Below are 15,749 nucleotides of genomic sequence, written 5' to 3'. Positions count from 1 at the left end.
AACTCTATCAGCATTGAAAAGTGAGATAGACAGCTCCACAATAATAGTAGGAGACTTCAACACACCACTTTCAATGAAGAACAGGACATCCAGAAAGAAGCTCAATAAAGACATGGAAGATCTAAATGCCACAATCAACCAACTTGGCCTCATAGACATAAACAGAACACTCCACCCAACAGCAACCAAGTATACTTTCTTTTCTAGTGCACATGGAAAATTCTGTAGAATAGACCACATATTAGGTCATAAAGCAAGCCTGAGCAGGATCCAAAACATTGAAATATTACAAAGCATCTTCTCTGACTATAAGGACATAAAAGTGTAAATCAATAACAAAAAAAGCAGGGAAAAGAAATGAAATACTTGGAAACTGAGCAATACCCTGCTCAAAAAGGGCTGGATTATAGAGGACATTAAGGATGAAATAAAAAAATTTATAGAATCCAACGAAAATAAAAACACTTCCTATCAGAAACTTTGGGACACAACGAAAGCAGTGCTCAGAGGTCAACTTATATCAATAAATGTACACATCCAAAAAGAAGAAAGGGCCAAAATCAAAGAATTATCCCCACAACTTGAACAAATAGAAAGAGAGCAACAAATGAAACTGTCAGGCATCAGAAGAAAACGAATAATAAAACTTAGAGCAGAACTAAATGAAATAGAAAACAGAAAAAAAAATTGAAAGAATTAACAAAACCAAAAGGTGGTTCTTTGAAAAAATCAAAAAAATTGATAAACCATTGGCCAAACTGACAAAAGAAAAACAGTAGAGGAAGCAAATAACCTGAATAAGAAATGAGATGGGTGATATTACTACATACCCAAATGAAATTAAAAGAATCATATCAGATTACTATGAAAAATGGTACTCTAACAAATTTGAGGAAACCCTGGCGGCATAGTGGTTAAGTGCTACGGCTGCTAACCAAAGGGTAGGCAGTTTGAATCCACAAGGCGCTCCTTGGAAACTCTATTGGGCAGTTCTACTCTGTCCTATAGGGTCACTATGAGTCGGAATCGATTCGACGGCACTGGGTATTAGGTATTGGAGTATATAACAAATTTGAAAACCTAGAAGAAATGGATGAATTCCTAGAAACACACTACCAACCTAAACTAACAAAGAGGTAGAACAACTAAATAGACCCATAACAAAAGAGACTGAAAAGATAATCAAAAAACTCCCAACAAAAAAAAGGCCTGGCCAGGGCGGCTTCACTGCAGAGTTCTACCAAACTTTCAAAGAGAACACCACTACTCCTAAAGGTATTTCAGAGCACAGAAAAGGACGGAATACTGCCAAAATCATTCTACGAAGCCACCATATCCCTGATACCAAAACCAGGTAAAGACGCCACAAAAAAAGAAAATCACAGGCCTATATCCCTCATGAACTTAGATGCAAAAATCATCAACAAAATTCTAGCCAAAAAAATTCAATAACATATCAAAAAAATAATTCACCATGACCAAGTGGGATTCATACCAGGTATTCAGGGAGGGTTTAACATTAGAAAAACAATATAATCCATCACATAAATAAAATAAAACACAAGAATCACATGATTTTATCAATTGATGCAGAAAAGTCATTTAACAAAGTTCAACATCCATTCATGATAAAAACTCTCAGCAAAATAGGAACAGAAGGAAAATTTGTCAACATAATAAAGGGCATTTATACAAAGCCAACCGCCAACATCATCCTAAATGGAGAGAGCCTGAAAGGATCCCGCTTGAAATCGGGAACCACACAAGGATGCCCTTATTCACCACTCATATTCAACATTGTGTTGGAGGTCCTAGCCAGAGCAATTAGGCTAATAAAGAAATAAAGGGCATCCAGATTGGCAAGGAAGAAGTAAAATTATCTCTATTTGCAGACGACATGGTCTTACACACAGAAAACCCTAAGGAATCCTCAAGAAAACTACTGAAACTAAGAGAAGAACTCAGCAGAGTATAGGGATATAAGGTAAACATACAAAAATCAGTTGGATTCCTCTATAAAAACAAAAAGAACATCAAAGAGGAGATCACCAAATCAGTACCATTTACAGTAGCCCCCCCAAAACAAAAAATACTTGGGATAAATTTTACCAGAGATGTAAAAGACTTATACAAAGAAAACTACAATACACTTCTGCAAAAAACCAAAAGAGATCTACATAAGTGGAAAAACATACCTTGTTCATGGATAGGAACACTTGACATTATAGAAATGTCTATTCTACCAAAAGCGATGTATAGATTTAATGCAATTCCGATCCAAATTCCAATGACATTCTTTAATGAGATGGAGAAACAAATTACCAACTTGATATGGAAGGGAAAGAGGCCCCGGATAAATAAAGCATTTCTGAAAAAGAAGAACAAAGTGGGAGGCCTTACTCCACCTGATTTTAGAATCTATTTTATACCGCCACAGTAGTCAAAACAGCCTGGTACTGGTACAACAACAGCTACATAGACCAATGCAACAGAATTTAGAATTGAGACATAAATCCATCCACATATGAGCAACTGATATTTGACAAAGGCCCCAAATCAGTTAAACGGGGAAAAGACAGTCTTTTTAACAAATTGTGCTAGCATAACTAGATATCCATCTGCAAAAAAAAAATGAAACAAGACCCATACCTCACCCCATGCACAAAAACGAAATCAAAATGGATCAAGGACCCAAATATAAAATCTAAAACTATAAAGATCATGGAAGAAAAAATAGGGACAATGTTAGGAGCCCTCATACATGTCAAACAGTATACAAAACATTACTAACAATGCAGAGGAAAAACTAGATAACTTGGAGCTCTGAAAAATCCAACACCTATGCTCATCCAAAGACTTCACAAAAACGGTAAAAAGATTACTTACAGACTGGGAAAATTTTTTAGCTATGACATTCCCAATCAGCACCTAATCTCTAAAATCTACTTTTTGATACTGCAAAAACTCAACTGCAAAAAGACAAATAACCCAATTAAAAAATGGGCAAAAGATATGAACAGACACTTCACTAAAGAAAACATTCAGGTAGCTAACAGATACATGAGGAAAGGCTCAGGATCATTAGCCATTAGTGAAATGCAAATCAAAACTACAGTGAGATTTTATCTCACTCTAACCAAAAAAACAACAAATGTTGGAGAGGCTGTGGAGAGATTGGAACACTTATACACTGCTGGTGGGAGTGTAAAATGGTACAACCACTTCGGAAATCGATTTGCCGCTTCCTTAAAAAGCTAGAAATAGAACTACCATACGATCCAAAAATCCCACTCCTTGGAATATATCCTAGAGAAATAAGAGCCTTTACATGAACAGATATATGCACACCCATGTTCATTGCAGCACTGTTTACGATAGCAAAAAATGGAAGCAACCAAGGTGCCCATCAGTGGATGAATGGATAAATAAATTATGGTATATTCACACACTGGAATATTACTCATCGTTAAAGAACAGTGATGAATTTGTGAAACATTCATAACATGGAGGAATCTGGAAGGCATTATGCTGAGTGAAATTAGTCAGCTGCAAAAGGACAAATATTGTATAAGACTACTATTATAAGAACTCAAGAAATAGTTTAAACACAGAAGAAAATATCCTTTGATTGTTATGGGGTGGGGGAGAGGAATATTCACTAATTAGTAGATAAGAACTATTTTAGGTGACAGGAAAGATAACAGACAATGCAGGCTAGGTCAGCACAACTGGCTAAACCAAAAGCAAAGAAGTTTCTGGAATAAACTGAATGCTTTGAAGGCCAGTGTAGCAGGGGCAGGGGTTTGGAGACCATGGTTTCAGGGGACATCTAAGTCAATTGGCATAATAAAATCTATTAAGAAAACATTCTGCATCCCACCTTGGAGAAAGGCATCTGGGGTCTTAAACGCTAGCAAGCAGTCATCTAAGATGCATCAATTGGTCTCAACCTGCATGGATCAAAGGAGAATGAAGAACACCAAGGACGCAAGGTAATTAAGAGCCCAAGAGACAGAAAGGGACACATGAACCAAAGACTACATCATCCTCAGACCAGAAGAGCTAGATGGTGCCCAGCTACTGCCCTGACAGGAAACACAACAGAGAACCCCTGAGGGAGCATGAGAGCAGTGGGATGCAGACCCCAAATCCTCGTAAAAAGACCAGACTTAATGGTCTGACTGAGACTAGAAGGACCCCAGTGGTCATGGCCCCCAGACCTTCTATTGGCCCAGGACAGGAACCATTCCCAAAGCCAACTCTTCAGACAGGGATTGGACTGGACAGTGGGTTAGAGAGGGATGCTGGTGAGGAGTGGGCTTCTTGGATCAGGTAGACACAAGGCTATGTTGGCATCTCCGCCCTGGAGGGGAGATGAGAGGGTAGAGAGGGTTAGAAGCTGGCAAAATGGACACAAAAAGAGAGAGTGGAGGGAGGGAGCAGGCTGTCTCATTTGGGGGGGAGCAACTGGGAGTATGTAGCAAGGTGTATGCAAAGTTTTTGTGTGAGAGACTGACTTGATTTGTAAACTTTCACTTAAAGCACAATAAAAATTAAAAAAAAAATATTGAAGACCAGACGAGCTGTGAGATGACATCAAGGACATCAGACATAAAGAAAGCAAAAGGTCATTAAAAAGACGGGAAAGAAAGAAAAGAACAAAATGGATGTCAGACAATACTCTGAAACTTGCTCTTGGAGAGAGTAGCTAAAGGGAACGGAAGAAATGATGAGGTAAAAAACTGATGAGAAGATTTCAAATGTCAGCTCCAGAAGACAAAATATACTCTTATAATGAAATGTTTAAAAACCCAGAGTTAGAAAACCAGAAGGGAAGAACATCTTGACATTTCTCAAGCTGAAAGAACTGAAGAAAAAACTCAAGCCTCGAGTTGCAATTTTGAAGCATTCTACAGGGAAAATACTAAATCATGCAGAAACCATCAAATGAAGGTGGAAGGACTATACGGAGTCACTGTACCAAAAAGAACTGGTGGACATTCAATCATTTCAGGACGTAGCATATGATCAAGGACCTATGGTATTGGAAGAAGTCCAAGCTGCGCAGAAGGCGTTGGTGAAAAACAAGGCTCCAGGAATTGACAGAATATCAACTGAGATGTTTCAACAAACAGATGCAGCACCTGGAGGGGCTCACCATTCTATGTCAAGAAATTTGGAAGATAGCTTCCAGCCCAATCAACTAGAAGAGATCCATTTTTGTGCTCATTTCAAAGAATGGTGATATAATGCAGAAATTATCAAACAATATCACTAATATCACACATGAGTAGAAGTTTGCTAAGGGAATTCAAAAGTGGTTGCAGCAGTACATCCACGGGGTAATGCCAGAAATTAAATTCTGAACCTACAGGATTCAGAAGAGGACTTGGAATGAGTGATATCATTGCTGAGTTTAAACCCAACAGAGGCTCCAGGAGAAACGACCTGATGATCTGCTCCTGTAAAGTTTTACAGCCTAGGAAACCCTATCGGGCAGTTCTACTCTGTTCTATAGGGTAGCTGTAAGTCAGCATCAACTCACCAAAACGCAATAGTAACAATTTAATGCTATTAAAAAAAAAAAGCCAAACGATTCGCCAAAAATTGATTCCAACTTATGGTGACCCCATATGTGTTAGAGTAGAAGTGTGCCCCATAGCGTTTTCAATGGCTGATTTTCCAGAAGTAAATTACCATTCTTTTTTTTTTTTTCTTCTGAGGAGTCTCTGGGTGGGCTCATACCTCCAAATTTTGGTTATCTACGAAACTCATCAACTATTGGTATATGGCAAATGCATTGTCAGGGGTGTTTCTCAATCTTGAGTTGCTTATACATTCTTGCTGTTCGGAGCCAAAATATATCCAAGAGGTGGTAATGGACACGTTAGTACGGGACACCATGATAGGAAAATATTTCCAAGCAGGAGGAAGAGGAAGAGTGTGAATTGGGGGAGCAAAACAACTGGGCAGACTGATTTAGATGGCTTTTGAAAAAAGATGTGGAAAAAAAGGGAAAAATTGGTGGTTTTTTTCACTAAGTTAACAGCACATAATCAATGTTTGGGGGTCAGTACAATCAATCTTAAAATGCCATGGCATTTCAAAATCTCTTAAAATGACACAGCAAAATTGATCTATTTTTCTTGTACTGAGGTAAAATAATGCAAGTCACCTGAGAAATTATTACCTAAATAGCTCCTTCTGTGTAAATAACATGGACTATATACAATGCTTGAACAGTCATCATTTTCTTGACACAGAAAGACATAATGTGGCAATAAAGAACTGTGTGCAGGAAAGAACTAGGTGAGCTATGTTTTAGATTTCAAAATTCTGTGTGGTACTCCGAAGTCTCATGATTACATATATCCTTGAAATTTTTAATATCTTTTCAATCATTGATATTGGATAAGATTTCTGCCTCAAATAAATGGCAATTTAATCTTTTTCTTGTCTCTCACATTAACAAAACAAAGAACAAGTGGATGCAGAAAATGCATTTCATAAATTCAATACCTGTTCCGTAATAAAAGCTCTAATAAACAAACAGAAATGTTCTTAATTTAGTAAAGGTTGTCTATAACCCCTTACAGCTGTGTTATACTTAGTGATAAAATATTGAACACTGTCCCTTAATTTCAAAAAAGAGACAAAGATGTCTACTATTACCACTTCTTTTCAACACAGTAAATTGACAGGGAAAATAATGTATAAAATTTGGAACAGAATAATTAAAAGTATCTTTGTGATACAATTGTATGTAGAAAATCTAAAATAAATTATCAAAAGTTACTAAAATTAATTAATAAAACTAATTTTAATATTTCTGGACACAAGACCCATACACAAAATTAATTATAATTCTAACATCAACAAAAAATCAAAAAGAAAACATACAAAGTGTTATCATTTCTTCTTGTTAGGTGTTGTCAACTCAGTTCTGACCGACAACAGAACAAAACACTGTCCAGTCCACTTCATACTCATATCAGTGTTATCCCTGAGCCTATTGTTGCAGTCACTGCGTGAATCCATCTCCTTGAGGGGCTTCCTCTTTTTTGTTGACCCTCTACTTTACCAAGCATGATGTCCTCCTCCAGGGACTGATTCCTCCTGACAACATGTCCAAAGTATGTGAGATTAGTCTCACCATACTTGCTTCCAAGGATCACTCTGGCTGGACTTCTTCCAAGACAGATTTGTTTGTTCTTTTGGCAGTCCATGGTATATTCAATATTCTCCCAACACCACAATTCAAAGGCGTCAATTCTTCTTTGGTCTTCATTAGTCATTGTCCAGCTTTCACATGTATATGAGGTGATTGAAAACCCCACGGTTTGGGTCAGGCATACCTTAGTCCCCAAAGAGACATCTTTGCTTTGCAAAATTTTAAAAAGATCTTTTACAGCAGATTTGCCCAATGCAATGCATCATCTGATTTCTTGACTGCTGCTTCCATGGCTGTTGATTGTGGATCCTAGTAAAATGAAATCCTTGACAACTTCAATCTTTTCTCCATTTATCATGATGTTGCTTATTGGTCCAGTTGTGAGGATTTTTGTTTTCTTTATGTTGAGGTGCAATCCATACTGAAGGCTGTGGTCTTTGATCTTCATCAGTAAGTGCTTCAAGTCCTTTTCACTTTCAGCAACCAAGGTTGTGTCATCTGCATAATGCAGGTTGTTAATGAGTCTTCCTCCAATCCTGATGTCCTGTTTTTTCTTCATGGAGCCCAGCGTCTCGGATTATTTGCTCAACATACAGATTGAATAAGTATGGTGAAAGGATACAACCCTGATGCACACCTTTCCTGACTTTAAATCAATCAGTATCCCCTTGTTCTGTCAGAACAACTGCCTCATGATCTATGTACATGTTCCTCATGAGCACAATTAAGTGGTCTGGAATTCTCATTCTTCACAATGTTATCCATAATTTATGATCCACACAAATGCCTTTGTATAGTCAATAAAACACAGGTAAACATCCTTCTGGTATTCTCTGCTTTCAGCCAGGATCCATCTGACATCAGCATTGATATTCCTGGTTCCGCATCCTCTTCTGAAACCGGCCTGAATTTCTGGCAGTTCCCTGTTGATATACTGCTGTAGCCGCTTTCAAATGACCTTCAGCAAAATTTTGCTGGCGTGTGATATTAATGATATTGTTCGACAATTTCCTCATTCTGTTGGATCACTTTCTTTGGAATAGGGATAAATATGCATCTTTTCCTGTTGGTTGGCCAGTTAGCTGTCTTCCATATTTCTTAGTATAGATGAGTGAGCGCTTCCAACTCTGCATCTGTTGAAGCATTTCGGTTGTTATTCCATCAATTCCTGGAGCCTTGTTTTTTGCCAATGTCTTCAGCGTGGCTTGGACTTCTTCATTCAGTACCATTGGTTCTTCCTCATATGCTAACTCATGAAATGGTTGAATGTCAATCAATTCTTTCTGGTACAGTGACTCTGTATCTTCCTTGCATCTACTTTTGAAGCTTCCTGCATCATTTGGTATTTTGCCCATAGAACCCTTCAAAATTGCAACTCGAGGCTTGAATTTTTTTCTTCAGTTCTTTCAGCTTGTGAAATGCCAAGTGTGTTTTTCCCTTTTGGTTATCTATCTCCAGGTTTTTGTATGTGTCATTATAATAGTTTACTTTGTCTTCTCGAGCTGTCCACTAAAAAAAGAAAAAAAAGTTTCTGTAGATTAAATTCCTACTCATAGCAACTCTATCGGACAGAGTAGAACTGTCCCATAGGGTTCAAGGAGTGGGCTAGTCGATTCAAACTGCCCATCTTTTGGTTAACAGCAATCTCTCAACCACTGTGCCACCAAGGCTCCACACACCCACTAAGATGGCTAAAATAAAGACAGATGGAACAATTTTGTGGAAAAAAATGTGACAAAATTGAGACCCTCTTTCATTGCTGGTGGGAATATTCATAAAATAATTGAGCTACTTTGGAAAACAGTTTTGCAGTCCCTCCAAAAGTTATACATAGAGTTACCATATGATCCAGAATTCTACTCCTAGTTCTTATTCAAGAGAAATGAAAACATATGTTTACAAAAACGTTTGTACAAAAATATTCATTATTCATGACAGCCAAAAAGTGGGAACAGCACAAAATTTCATCAACTGATGAATGGATAAAGAAAGCATGATATATACATACAATGCAATCGTATTTGTCAATAATCGTCATGAGATAGTGATACATGATACAACACGGATGACCCTTGAAAACAGTACGCTAAGGAAAGGAAGTCAGTCACAAAAGACCACATATTCTATGATTGTATTTATTTAAACAGTCCAGAAATGGCAATTCCATGGAGATATAGCATAGATTATTGTCTGCTAGGGGCTGGGGGTTGGAGAAAATGGAAGTGATTGCTAATGGGTTCTTTTAGGGGCATTCCAAAAAAATGTTCTTTAAAATTAGATAGTGGTGATAGTTGCAAGATACTGTGAATATACTAAAAACCAAAGTTGTGCACTTTAAAGAGGTGACTTCTGTGATAAATGAATTTTATCTCAGTAAAGTTCTAACTAAAAAGTGAACTACTGATGCACGTAGTTACATATACCAAGGAGGAATCTCAAAAACCTTATGCTAAGTGAAAAGTACCAGACTCAAAAGCATGCCTACTTTATGATCCTATTGATATAAAACTCTAGAAAAAGACAACAGGTCTTTTTTATAGACTGAATCTATAATGACAGAAAGCAGATCATGAGTTGCCTGTGACTGGTAATGCGGTGAATGACAGGACGAGACATAAGGAAACTTTTGGGAAAATGGAAATATTCCAAGTTTTTATTGTGAAGGAGGTATATATAACTGTCAAAATTCATCAAATTGTACAATTAAAATTGTATATTTTAGTCTAAGTAAATTATATCTTAAAAATCTACAACCCTGCCCCAACCCAGATCAGTCTATGATTGATTAAAAAAAAAAAAAAAAATACAAGGTAATAATCCTCTAGTTCTACAAATGAAGAAAAGTGCTCGTTCATGACTTGAACGTATATTAAAAACACTCATATACTTGACTTGAAGGACAATTTCAATTACCATATATTAAAATACCAGTATATTATAGTTCTAAAAATAAGCATCTAATTTGCTGAAGAAATTTTACTTTAGCAATTTTTCTGAGAATGTACAAAAAAAAGTACAAACATTCTTCTTACAGATTTTTTTCCTACAATTATGAAAAATGGGAAAGGATCTAAAATGATCTGTTAAAGACTAAAAAAAATGTTGGAAAATCATAGAACTGTATTTTAAAATGATAGGCTTACAGCAGCAAAGTTTGGTTTAAATTCTGATGTTACTTCAATGCAATGGACTGTATTCAAATCATGCAAGTAAATAAATATGCATTCACATATGTCTAAGGTTAAAATAGAATGTAGTGGGGTATTTATCTCAATACAAAGGTTTTTTTTTAATGTTTCTTTATTTGTAAATATTATATGTGACATATATGGGTATATTTTCAGGAGGAAAGTATGGAAGGATATGCTTCAAAATATTAGCACTTGTTACCTTTTTTTCAAAGCTATTTTCCTTGCTCTTTTGTCTAATATTTTTCTGTTTTTATCTGAAGAAGTATCTTAGAAATATACATTAATTTTATTAAAATTAATATAGAAAAAAAGGGGAGACCTATGGCCTTATAACTACTTTACAGTATACAAATTAATTAAGAGAAATGCCTGGTTTAAAAAAAAATCAGATTCTATTGTTTTTTAACCTGTCTCTTTTAAATAAATGATTCTGATGCCTTCTCTTATCTCTAAAGGTTGTGTCCCCACTGTTACTGTGCTGTTTGATTTTTCCCCCAAAGTTCATTACACTGATGATTCATTAGTAATTTTGGGACCTAGGTCTCTAAGGACCCTTTTGTTTAAAGACTTGGTTACAGTTTTGGCAAACAAAACAAATATCAAGCTTAAAATTAGAAAAATCTCTCTCTCTGAGCACAATAATTCAGAATATCAAATTTTCCAAAGGTTAGCTGGAGTTCCTTTGTACTAGTATTTCTTTTCAGTGATGGAGAATGAAAGAAAATATTTCCTGGGCTTATGACAGCACAATGTTTATCATGAGGAAGTTTTTGCAATTGTTTGAAGACAGAAAACTCATTCAAGGGCGCTGTAACCATGGACATGGATTCAATCTGTAGTGACCAGAAATTCTCATGCAAGTTTTCAACATTACGTTCATTCTCAAACTTCTGGCTCTAAGAATCATTGCAGTTAACTCATAGGGAGAGGCTACGATTAGCTGCCATAGATGTTAATAAGTATAATAAATTCTGTCATTTCAGGTATACTGTCTTTTGTGAGATTGGGTCATATTTGTATCTGGTAAATGAATTTCTCCTGACAGTGTAAAACTGAGAAAGTGGTTTTAATGTAGACATTAATGAAATATTTTTAGATGGGACCTGACAATGTTTCATTCTGTTTTACATAAGATTGCCGTGAGTCAAGACAACTCAATGGCAACTATCAACTCTTGGTTAGCTTGTATTCACTGGTACAAGAATTTTTATGAACCAATGAATAGAAAGTTATGTACAGGTATAACTTGAGAGGCATGAAAAAACAATTTCTCTGCTCTTCCCTCCACCCTCCCCCCCCAAAAAGGAAAATCTGATTGACACTTTGGTTCGTATTGAGTTATTTCATTAGAAATCAAAATTTTTCACATATATCAAACAGTAATCAGTCAGTAATAATTCAACAGACCATTCCATTACTCAATCCCTGCATTATAATATCAAAGTCCTCATAGTAATAGGGTTTTAATGACTGAAAAAAAAGATCATTTTTTTAGAACTGAATTATGCTCAAAGTCAACAGGATTGAGTTATTCACCACAGAGAAGCATAGTACACTGAGAAGAAGCAGATTCCGGGACAGAGGTTTGTTGCAGAAATGGCCCTTCATTGCATCTTGAGGTGAACTGTTGTAAATGTCAGATGAGAACCTACATTGCATGGGAGCATTCCAAGTCTCAAGCAAACCATGAGCAAGCCCATGCCCTTTCCTTATGATAGTGACTGTAATTTCTGAGATTTAACCCTGGAATTAGATACATGTTTATGTCTGACTCTGTTCCCACCTCAGCATGGAGGGAATATCTTTAAGTAATTCTAAACTTTTCACACAATAAACTAATTGGAGTACTCAAGGAAAATTGGAGGAAATATTCCTTTTGGGGAAGGACTGAATCAATTTTGAAAATGTTTGAGTAGTTGGTGTAGTATTTAATTTGTGTTAGTCAAGTAAAAAAAAAATCTATACAGGAGATATTCCCACAAATTTAGAACCGCAAAATCCATGGCTTATGGTTTTAATATGTTATTGAGAGATGCCTTGGGGAACCAAAAGCAGCATCAATGAACATAAAACTTTTCCTCTGCTTGGTAGATAAGACAAGGAGAAGTCAATTATCACTTTTTTTAAATATACATCTGGAACTGTATTACTTGTGGACCCCATTCTAGTTAAAAAACCATGTCCCAATCTCATAACAATGTGCATTCTCAGAGAGGTGCTAAAATAGAAGTAAGAATTGCTTGCTATGAATGGCAACCAGCCCATATATTCTGTCAGGTTCCCAATAGAATAGATGCTTAAACTAAAAACCATTGCCCAAGATAAAACTGGGTTTTGAGAAACGGAGATAAGTGAGAAAGCACAAAGTAACAGAAGAAAGAATAACCTGTTGCCGTGGAGTCAATTCCAACTCGTAGTGACCCTGCAGGACAAAGCAGAACTACCTCCGAGGTTGCCAAGGTTGTAAATCTTTATGGAAACAGACTGCTGCATCTTTCTTTCCCAGAGCAACTGGTAGATTCGAACTGCCAACCTTTTGGCTAGCAGTCAAGAACTTAACTATTGCACCACCAGGGCTCCTTCGGGGAAAGATTATCCCAGGTAAATAATCCATGCAAACTGATTAGTTCAATACCTCACAAAATCTAGGAATCTGATTGTAAGAAACAGAGGGGAAGAAAGAGGACGGAGGTGTGGACTTGTTTGTCTAAGGTGAATTTCACAATATTCCTGAGATTCTGAAGAAAAATCATTTTTGAAGATTAAAGAATCAGGACTTCAAGAAAATATACACTGAGACTATGTTTGTTAACTTAAAAGAAACTAAGAAAGAAGACTAAGAAAAATAAACATAAAAGAGGCCAGTAAAAAAAAAAAAAAAAAAAAAAAAAACCCAGAAATTAGAAATCAATCAAGTGAAAGGAAATATGTGTGTGTGGTGTTAAGGTAAGTTATGAGAGAATGTTATGAATGTAATGTGGCCAAGGGTATGCTTTCCACACAGAAATCTTCTCATATTGTATCAAAACAAAACAAAAAAAAAAGCAAAAAGGAGGTCTCTGTTAAACTTTGGGGCAAAGGTGTGATTACAATACGGTGAAGAAAAGTGAATGGATGGTGACTTAACAAAAGGAAAATCATTACAAACCAGGTCATCGAGTTTTGTTAACATATTTATCAACCATTATGAACAAGATGCTTTTCTAATATATCTACATATGTACATATTTATATATACAATCTGTTTAAATTTTCAACAATAGTATATGAAGGACACTATCAGTAATTCCATTTTATAAATGACAAAAAAACACAGTGAAAGCAGCAGTCTTTGGAGGATATGATTAATATTTTAAACCTATCTTATCTGAACAGATTGAAAACATAAAACAATTGTGATTATGTTGTCAACCGTATTCATGTTGGACCCAACATATTTTAGCACTCTACACAAATTTCTCATCGAAACACTGTCTGTGTTATACACAACAGGAGGTAATGAGTATAAATTTTAGACAGAAAGTTATTTGGGAAATAGAGGGGAAGGAGTGATTGAGAATGAGTTTGTTTAAAGAATAAAAGATAAATTAAAAAAATTATAATAATGATCAAATTCAAAATCTTAAACAATGGATACAGGAAGCTATTTTGTGAGTCAAAAACTATTTGTAACCAAATTACAAGGAAAGATACTAAAGTCGTCAAGAAGTTTAAGATTCAATTCAGGATTCAGCTTCAGTGAGCACTCCAATATAATTGTACGAGTATTCCCAATCCAATGTGCAGATAAACATAAAATATAAATTGAGCATAACAGCATTGAAGAAGAAGACCTTATAATGTGTTGCAGTGTCATAGGGATGAAGTGATCTGATTTTGAAAAAATATCCCTTGAGATTAAAAAAATATACAACTGCAGAACCTAGGCTCCCAAAACCCAGTGCCGTCAGTATAAAAACAATATTACAGTAGTAGCCTAGGAAAGAACCTAGGCTACTATTGTTATATTGTTTATAACCAAACTTAATAAAATATTAGTGTGAGATGGCTTGCAGCGTTTGTTGAGCTCTAAATTATTGCTATGTGATGTTAACATCACTCTTCTCATATATTTCTGAATTACAGATTGAGTATAATAAGAAGTCAACAATGAGAAACCACACAGTAACCAATTTTATCCTGCTGGGACTGGGCAATGACCCACAACTGAAGGTTGTGATTTTTATCTTTCTATTTCTCACCTATATATTGAGTGTAACTGGGAACCTGACAATCATCTCTCTCACCTTCATTGACTCTCACCCTAAAACTGCCATGCACTTTTTCCTACAAAATTTCTGCTTCTTGGAAATCTCATTTACATCTGCTTGAATTCCCAGTTACCTCTACAACATATCAACAGGTGACAGGACAATCACATATGACAATTGTGCCATTCAAAATTTTTTTATTGACCTCTTTGCTGTTACAGAATTTTTTCTTCTTGCCACCATGTCCTATGACAGATACATAGCCATCTGCAAACCCCTACATTACATGACCATCATGAACAACAAGGTCTGTAGAAGACTCATTCTGTGTTGCTGGACAGCTGGCTTGTTAATCATACTCCCACCACTAAGCCTGGGCCTAAGTCTGGAATTCTGTGACTCTAATGTCATTGACCATTTTGCCTGTGATGCATCCCCTCTCCTAAAGATCTCATGCTCAGAAACATGGCTCATAGAGCAGGTGGTCATGGTTTGTGCTGTGTTGACCTTTATCATGACCCTTGTATGTGTTGTCCTGTCCTATGTTTACATCATCAAGACCATTCTTCAATTCCCTTCTGCCCAGCAAAGGAAAAAGGCATTTTCTACCTGCTCTTCCCACATGACTGTGGTTTCCATCACCTATGGCAGCTGCATTTTCATCTATGTCAAACCTTCACCAAAAGAATCAGTGTCCATTAATAAGGGTGTGACAGTACTCACATCTTCCATTGCCCCCATGCTGAACCCCTTCATTTACACCCTGAGGAACAAGCAAGTAAAAGAAGCCTTCAATGACTCAATCAAAAGGATTGCGTTGCTTTTAAAGAAGTTAAGAAATTCACAAACGGAAAGCAATTAACTTTTTATAAAAATACCAGAAGTCCCTATATTGTATCTTTAACCATTTGTTCTTTTCCTTTCTAGTAAAGGAGATTTATCAGGATAGCATTTGTCAATAAGAGAACATATTACATTTCCAGATAACTGAACACATGTCTTCACAGCACACTGAGCCTTAATAAACCTGCAAACAAAACAAAATCATTCAGTTCATCTAAATAAATATTTTGAATTGAGTGCTCTTATTGTCCATTCCACTTCCAGCTTTTGAGGGCCTTTGTGATGGCTGTCACT

The 15,749-nt window shown here is 36.2% G+C and overlaps 1 pseudogene; it reads left to right on the top strand.

Moving 5' to 3' along the window:
- The first annotated feature begins 14,511 nt into the window (after positions 1 to 14,511).
- LOC126076411 (olfactory receptor 6C2-like) lies at positions 14,512 to 15,474 on the top strand (annotated as a pseudogene).
- Positions 15,475 to 15,749: the final 275 nt, after the last annotated feature.

Source organism: Elephas maximus, chromosome 4 (genome assembly GCF_024166365.1).
Source record: "Elephas maximus indicus isolate mEleMax1 chromosome 4, mEleMax1 primary haplotype, whole genome shotgun sequence".
Lineage (NCBI taxonomy): Eukaryota > Metazoa > Chordata > Mammalia > Proboscidea > Elephantidae > Elephas > Elephas maximus.
This window is presented reverse-complemented; position numbering and strand designations above follow the sequence as displayed.